We start from the raw sequence: 8,357 nt of genomic DNA, 5'->3' as shown, positions 1-8,357 counted from the left end.
CACACACACACACACACACACACACACACACACATACACACACACACACATACACAGTTGTCTCTGTGGGCTGCTCATCTATAGGATCTGAGGGGCTGGACTAGATGACCTTAAATAGCCTTTCCAGCCCTCTAGCTCCTAAAGCTATGATCCTATAAATGGTACAGATGAAAGGGGAGATTGTTGGGGACTGGCTATGGCAACGAAGACATGTGAAAGAGATGGGACTTTTCTTGGACATTTCAAGTCTCAAGAGAGTAAAAGGGTTTAGAGGCTAAATAAATCAAAGCACAAAGGTATGTTTGGGGGGGACAGTGAGCTTCCTAGCCTGGCTGGGGGAATTCATCCTGGGGAGCAGTAGGAGAAGGTAAGGCTAGACACATAGAAAGAATTGATAAGGCTTAGTGGCAGATTAGCTCTAGGGAATGAAGGAAAAGGGGGACCTACATTTGGATGTGCCCCACAGGCAGACTATGAGAGAGTGGGAGTGGAACTTGGAGTGGTTCTGTGCCATTACTGGGAATTCTGTGCTGAGAGGGCAGGAGCTGAAACTCTGCAAGGCAGGCTACACCTTCCCTTTATCCACGTTCAACATGGCCACTTGAGGAGGAGGGAGCAAGGCCAGAATGGCCTAGGGAAGCAGCTCCCCAGGATAGAACAGCACTGCGCTGGAGTCCTCTGGCCACTAGGGGGCTTACTGCCATCACTGCTCCTGTTGCATCCCTAGTGATCAGAGCTGAGTCATTCCAAGGCCTGGGCCTGTGGGGCAAGCAACATGGGCTAGTCCTCCTAGCCTCACAGAGAGCCTCAAACAGGAGTAGGAAAAAATTATGTGAAAAATAATGCCCTGAAGAGAAGGAAAGCCTGCTCAGTTGCAGCAGAAGTACCACATGAGAACTGGGCCTTCTTTTCTCAACAGGAGGAAACAACTGCAAACCCAAACTTCCCTCATCCTGTCACTGTCAGCATCCCTGAAAATCTCCAGTTAAGCCCGAGAGCCATAACTAGGGCTGGGCAGCTGGGGTGCCAACATTTAGAAGGTGCCAACATGTTGACATTGATTTATTGATGATTCACGGCCAATTCATACACCGTTGGCCTTGGCCTTTAAAAAGGAAGCTGGAGAGTACAGAAAGCAGTTACACACACACACACAGAGTCACATGACCTTAGGGATAGCTGCCAGTGGAGGCAGCTTGGAAGAGACAATTGCTTCCTAATCCAAGTGGGAACTGCAGCAATGTGGACCTCCAGCAATGGAGGGGAAATAGTGGAGCCACAGAGGAGGGCCTGGGCCCAGCGAGATCTTAGACCAAGCCTCCTAGACCCAGTGGAAGAGCTCCTGGACCAAGTAGGAGTCAGAGGAACAGGGGCAAAAGACAAAACAAAAACAAAAAACAAAAAAACACTTCATCCGAAGTTTGCCCCCCCCAATATAGAGGAGCCTTATCCAAGTAGAAGTACTAAAAGTCACAAGGACTACATAGGTCCTTGGGAGGGGGAAGGGGGTTGCCCTGGAGGCAGGGGAATCATTTGCCTCCCCAGGGTAATCAATACCATGAGTCAGGGCAGTACAGGCCTCTGGGAGGTGGAGCTCACCAGAGGGGTGGGGTGCTTAGCTCTCTTTGGTGGGGGTGAGGGGAGTACCAGGATGCTACATAAGGCAGAAGTTTTGTGTAGGTCTGTGAGAGGTAGGACTTACTGGAAAGATGGCTTCCTTGACCCTCTAACAAGTCTGAGTACTTTTCCCTTGTAGGGGAAGCCACCCTGTACTACCTAGTCTGAAGGACCAAATTGGGAGGTCCCTGGGAGATGGAACTCCCCAGAGAGGGAGACATTATGATTTTGACCATGAGCTCAAGTGGCAGGTCCTTTGTGTTTTTCATCGTTACATCAAAGCCTGAGTATCTGCGTGAGCTGTTGGGTACTGACCAACTTTTTTAATGTAATCCAGCCCACTCTCTTCCTTCCTTTCAGTTCTGGGTCATCTGGGGTGCCTGCCCAAGAGGGATTTGAATTTTAGATTCCTAGATCTTGAGTTGGAAAGGACCCCAGAGGCCATCTAGCTCAACTCCCTCATTTTACAGAGAAGGAAACTGAGGCCGTACCAAGTCATTGTGCCTCTTGGCATCCCCTGTGAAATGAGAGGGCTGGACTATTTGACCCATAAGAGCCCCACCAGCTCTATCCATATCTGTGATTTTTGAGGACATGGAGTTGAGCTTCCTTGAAGGACAGGCAGGATTTGAGGAGGCAGAGGGGAAAATAGAGGGCACCCCAGCTGAGGGAGCAAAGGCACAGAGAGGGGATATTCATGTGTTGTGGTCAGAAGATAGTCACAGACTAAATTAGAAGCCTGAATTGCATTCTCTTCCATTCCACCAAGATTTGTTTGCCAGGGTGCCATCCAGAGGCATGATGTTGGCATCTAGGTAAGAGAAGTCTCTGCTACATCTGAGTGTCAGGTGTAGCTGCAGTGCCTAGGTACAAACTGGGTAGCTTTGGAATTGAAAATGTTGGGGTGCTTCATGAAATTTTTCCTGATATTTCTTCTATCGCTTCTCATTTCTTTTACTAAGTGCTAATAGTGGGGCATGGTGAAATGAGTGCCCGATTGGGAAATGAGGGTACCTGGGTTTGAAACCTGGGTTTGAAGTTGGCGGAAGCCTAAGGGGGGCAGGACATCCAGGGCTTTGCCCCAGAGTGTTGAAATGTAGAGGATACAGCAGCATAAAAACATTGGAGTTTAGCAAGAACAACGGGTTCAAATGCAAAGTTAGCAGATGGCCTCCTTCCTCCCTCTTACCCGTTATCTCATCCTTCACACCCCAGATGAGGTTCTCCCCAACCCTCTGGCATGCCCACTCCCTTTACCTCTCCCCGCTCCTCCCCACAGCCTCCCCAGCAGCATCTGGGGGGCAAACGCGGTGTTACTTGCACTTAGGGATCATCACTTTCCTCCCTGACCCTTAGTTTCCTTATCTGCAAAATGACAATGACACCCAAAGGACCCACAGACCTAAAGCAACGTGGCGCAGTGGCTGTGAGGCTCAAGTCAGATTAGGTCTCTAATGGACAGCTGTTGATAGTGTCGATGAGGTCCCCTAGGAGAGAGGTGTGGAGAGCCCAGCTGAAAGGTGGGAGAAATCACCTTCCTCCTGCCCCACCCTCCTGGGGCCATGACTTCGAGATTTCCCTTCTAGAATGTTCCATAGCTCACGTATAACTTTCCTGTGCCATTGACAATAGATGTCGATTGTGTAGACTTTCCGGTCTTGCTCAGTCATTCATTTCAGTGAAACACTCATCTCAAAGCTGCTCTGACAAGTTTCAGGTGTCATCCGTGGCCTCAGTTTAGGAATAACTTGCAGAGAAGCTACAAGAGCGCCGCATCACAGAACCTCTCCTGCGGTTTTCACACATGACTGCTACCTGGAGCTGAATCTTTCCTTTGCTTGAGAGGAGTCAGAGAAAGAATGAGCATCAAGGGAGCCCTGTTCCCGTTTCTAGTTTCAAAAGGAGTTAACAGCTCAAAGGGTAATCACCTTCACACTGTGGGGTTTAATGAGCTCCAGGCAGGCCACCTGGCTTCCAGGCCCATCTTGGCCAGGAGCTTGCTGTGTGACCTTGAGCAAATCACTCCCCCTCTCTGGGCCTCTTTCGTCTTCTGTGCAGTGAAGGGCTCAGAGGACATGGTTTCTGAGGCCTCTTCCAACTCAGCTGACCTGTGTTCTTTAAAACCCAGCAGTTCTCAAGCTTCAGATGGGCACAGTTATAATTTGGGAATTTGGAACCCCTTTCTGAAGGGCCATGGAGGCAATTTCATTGGTAGCTCAGGAAAGATGGGAATTTCCAGGCCTGGCCAAATGTGTGTGAGCTTGTCCCTGGTACTAAGGCTGTGCTCTGCTAGTTCATGGTGTCACAGACTTGGCAGGGGCCTAATCTAATCTCTACTCCAAGAAAAGAATCTCCTCTCCAACTCACCTAGACAAGTGGTCACATTTACTTCACTTACAGACCTTCAATGCTAGGAAGCTCACCACCTCCCAGCGCACTTGGGGACGACTCCGTCATTAGGAAGCTTTCTCTGACATCCAGGCAAAATTGACCTTTCTGCAATTTCCTGTCCCTCAACCCCCCAGTGCTTATCCATTGTACCCTCTAAAACCACACAGATCAAGTCATATTCCTCTACCGATACTTGAAGACAGTAATAGTGCCCCGTCCCAAGTCTTCTTTCCTCTAGGCTGAACATCTCCAGTACTTTCAATCAGCCCTCATGTGGCCCAGGCATAGTCTAGTACTTAGCACAGTACTTGGCACATAGGACCTATTTAATACGTGTTTGTTGATGGCTTGATTGACTGATGATCTCCAGTCCCCCTAAATACGGCTCAGAGAACTGAGTGCAATCCTCAAAATGTGGGCTGAGACGGGCAGCATAGAGCAGGACTATTGCCTCTTGAGCTCTGGACCCTATATCTATCTCTTTTGATGCAACCCACAATAGCATTGCCTTGTGATAACTTTCACTCATTTGGAGTTTGCAATCCACTAAGAGCCCCAGATCTTTTCTCCAACTGTCATCCAGCCATACCTCCCTCATCTTGTTCTTCCAAAGGTGGTCAGTTGAACCCAAATATGGAATCCCTTTTCAATTTTGTCTTATTAATTTCAGCCTGTGGGTCTCCTCTGTCATCCAACATGTTAGTTTTCCTTCCTAGATCTATGTCATCTGCAAATGTGATAAACAGGCCATCTATTCCTCCATCCAAGTCATTAATAATGCCGTTAAAAAGCAGATCTCCTCTGACTCTGAGATTCTGGGATTTTGTGATATTTCTTTCTATATACTTTGGCTCCAGCTGAACTGCATTGTTCTCTCTGCCCCCTAAACATACTATGTCTTTGCTCGCTATTCCCTATGCCTAAGATTTCCTCCCTCCTCATCTTCACCTATTGAATTCCAACTCCTCCTCCCCTCTTCCAAGAAGCCTTCCTTGATTTTTCTGCTCTGTCTCTCCTCCCCACCCCCTAGCACCCTTCTTTACTGTCGGTAATAACCCTTCACTTTCAGCTGCCTGGTCTCACATTTCTCTGAGGCACTCATATAATGTAGTGTCTTCTCAGCATCTGTTGGAATCTTATCCCTCTCCTAGGCTGTGAGGGGCCAGAAGAACAGGGATTCTGCCTTATCCTAAACTTGGCAACTTTCCTGGTGTTCTGCATACAGTGAATGACTAATCGATATCTATTGACTCTTCTTGTCTTCTGCCCTGATCAAAACGTTTTGGGAGTATCATTTGGTTCAAAATACCATGTCTTAGGAAGGATGTTTGACACACTGCTCCCTTGAAGATACCATTGAAGCCCACTGACTGTCCATTGGTTCTGTCTTGCTCTTGTCATGTGACCAACCTGGAGTTCTGGAGCTGGGAGTGGGGTAGGCTAGGAGGACTTTTTGGATGCGATCCCAACATTTGTGTTCTTCATTCCTTTGGGACAAACCCCACTGGAGCATTATCTTACTTAGGGTCACAGGAAATTTAGATTTACTAGACTTAGAAGGGACCTTTGAGATCCTATAGCCCAGTGCTCTTTAAACTGTGGGTCGCAACCCCATCACGAAAAATTTGGCAACAGTAAAAGGTTTCTGAACACGCAGTGACCAAAAATTAATTAAAAATCAAACGCATAATGAATCCAAGGCGTTACTGGCAGCACTTGCCCCTGTTGTATTGCCAACTGCCACTGCAACTTTGGTTCTGAACACAAAGCACGTGCGTTTTGCACTCCATATGCCCTCAGGCCACACTGCCCAGCAGGCCAAGGACTGCTGCAGAAACACAAAAAGTTGTTGCTAGCGGAAAAACTTAAGAAGCCCTGGTCTAGTCCAGCCCCATCCCTTCACAGAGCAAGATGCCGAAGCCCAGGGAGGGAAGGTGCCCCAAGGTGACACAGTGGCAGAGTTGGGAGTGCCTTTCCCCCTGCATCGTCTGGGTGACTGGTGCAGTGACGGGCTAGGCTAGTCAGAGATTCAAGCTCTGATCACAGAATTTAACCTGTCCTTGGCTTCTTTTCCTTTCTGTAAAGAAATTTCTCCTCTCCCACCTCCACCCAACATCTATTAAGTCCACATAAAACACTGGTGGAGAACAGTTTACTGAATTTGCTGAGTCAGGACCCTAGCCTGGACCCAGCAGCCCCCAGTTTAATGAATTGAGGTCTGCCTAGGGGAAGGAAGTTCTAATATAGTCATAGCCAGACAGTAGCGGTGGGGGTGAGCTGATTCATGTCAGAGGGCTTGAGCCATACAAAGGATGGCAGCTGGCGGATGGCAGAAGAAACATCTGCTGAGGGATTCTGGGGGAGCAGAAGGAAGGAAAGTATTTCCAAGGAGTGGTCAGTCCCTTCTTCCCCTTGGACCTTTGATTTGTAGAAGTGTAATAAAGAGGTCTCCCCATTATATTACAAGAAGAAGGAGAAGGGGCAGTTGGGTGGCGTGGTAGATAGAGCTCTGGCCTTGGAGTCAGGAGGACCTGAGTTCAAATGTGACTTCAGACACTTGACACTTACTCGCTGTGTGACCCTGGGTAAGTAACCATGGTTGTTAAGTAGCCATGATTGCCCTGCAAAAAAAAATTTAAAAAGGAAAAGAGCTACATTTATTATTATGTTTACTCTGTGCCAGGCACTGTGCTTAGCTTAGCACTTTACAATTGTTATCTCATTTGATCCTCACAACAACCCTGGGAGCTAGGTGCTATTATGAGCTCCATTTTACAGATGAGGAAACTGAGGCAATCAGAGGTGAAGTGACTTGCTCAGGGTCATACAGCTAGTAAGTATCTGAGGCCAGGTTTGAACTCACATCTTGCTGACTCCAGGCCCAGCCTTAAGGCCTGGAACTATATCCATATTTCAAGGCAGCATGGCATAGTCTAGAGAGAGGCCTAGATCTGGAGTTCCAGAAGAAATGCTACTTGGCAACTGTGTGACCCAGAACAAGTCACATCCCCTCTCTAGGCCTCAGTTACCTGCCCTCTCTTTAAAATGAACTAGAGGGCTTCTGAGGTCCTTTTCAGCTCTAAATTGTTGATCCTATGGCGAGGCCCTGGACCAATCAATTCCCCTCCTTGGGCATTGCTTTCGTCATCTATAACAGGGCTTCTTAAACTTTTTCCACTCAAAACCCCTTCAGCACTTCTTCAGCTGTGGGTTGTGCCCCCATATGGGGTTGAGAAATGAAGAGGATGGATTAGGTGGTCTCTGAGGGCCCTTTGAGCTCAGGATCCATCATAGATGTATGTATTAATATGTTAATGTGATCATTATTGAATGTTAGAACTGGAATCAGACTTTCGTGATCAGAGTATTCCGGGCTCCAGATGTGGAAGGGACCTCAGGGCCCACCTAATCCAAGCTTCTCACTTTTTATAGATGAGGAAGTTGAGGCCCAAGAAAGGTAAATGACCTGTCTAAGGTCATACAGATGGCAAGTGACAGAGGCAGGATTTGAACCCAGCTCCTTTGACTCTAGAGTCAGCTCTTTTTCCACTACTATGGAGACTTAGTCCAATTTCCATCATTTTACAGATGTGAAAACAGACCCGGAGAGTGGATAACTTTTTGATAGAGCTGGGACCAGAGAGTCCCCAAGTCTCAAAACTCTTAGGTCAAGAGTCCCTTTGTCTGTCTCCCTCCCAAAGCTAGAAGTAGGGGAGAGTGATTGGGACTTTGTCTCAGGACACCAACATCTAAAGTGGGAAAACTTCTACCGGAGAATGAATTTCCTCTATTCTAGCCTCTATTCCTAGCCCTCGATGATGCCTAGTAGGACAAATGTAAATTTTGAAGATACTGATTGGATAACAAGCCAAAAGTTGTTGAAGGCAGAACAATAGGGATCCAGACCTGGTAGGTAGTGAGACTCCAAGAAGGGACAGAAAACAAAAAGTTTAATCAAAGAAGAGATTAGTATGAGTAGTAGTAGTAGTAGTAGTAGTAGTAGTAGTAGTAGTAGTAGTAGTAGTAGTAGTAGTAGTAGTAGTTTTTGTTGTTGTTGTTATTGTTGTGGTTGTTGAAAAGGCTGCTAGAACTTAGTCAATGGGAGAGAGTGAAGAGAATAGTCTCTCATGGACAATGACCCAAGCTAGAGTGGAGGAGGCTTGTTTTGAAGGATGTCTAGATGTAGAACCTAGAGAAGCAGCTTGCTTGGGCCGGTGGCTGTGGGAAGTAGGGTTATGCCCTTAAATCCGACAAGAAAGGATTGAGGTTCCCCACAGACCAGGGAGAAGATGTTAATCTTGGGGATGAAGCAGACTAAAGTTGTAATAACCAGGGTTATATCCCAATTA

Source organism: Vombatus ursinus, unplaced genomic scaffold (genome assembly GCF_900497805.2).
Source record: "Vombatus ursinus unplaced genomic scaffold, bare-nosed wombat genome assembly UNPS02015152.1, whole genome shotgun sequence".
Classification (NCBI taxonomy): Eukaryota; Metazoa; Chordata; class Mammalia; order Diprotodontia; family Vombatidae; genus Vombatus; species Vombatus ursinus.
The sequence above is the reverse complement of the archived record's forward strand: the minus strand, read 5'-3'. Positions refer to the sequence as shown.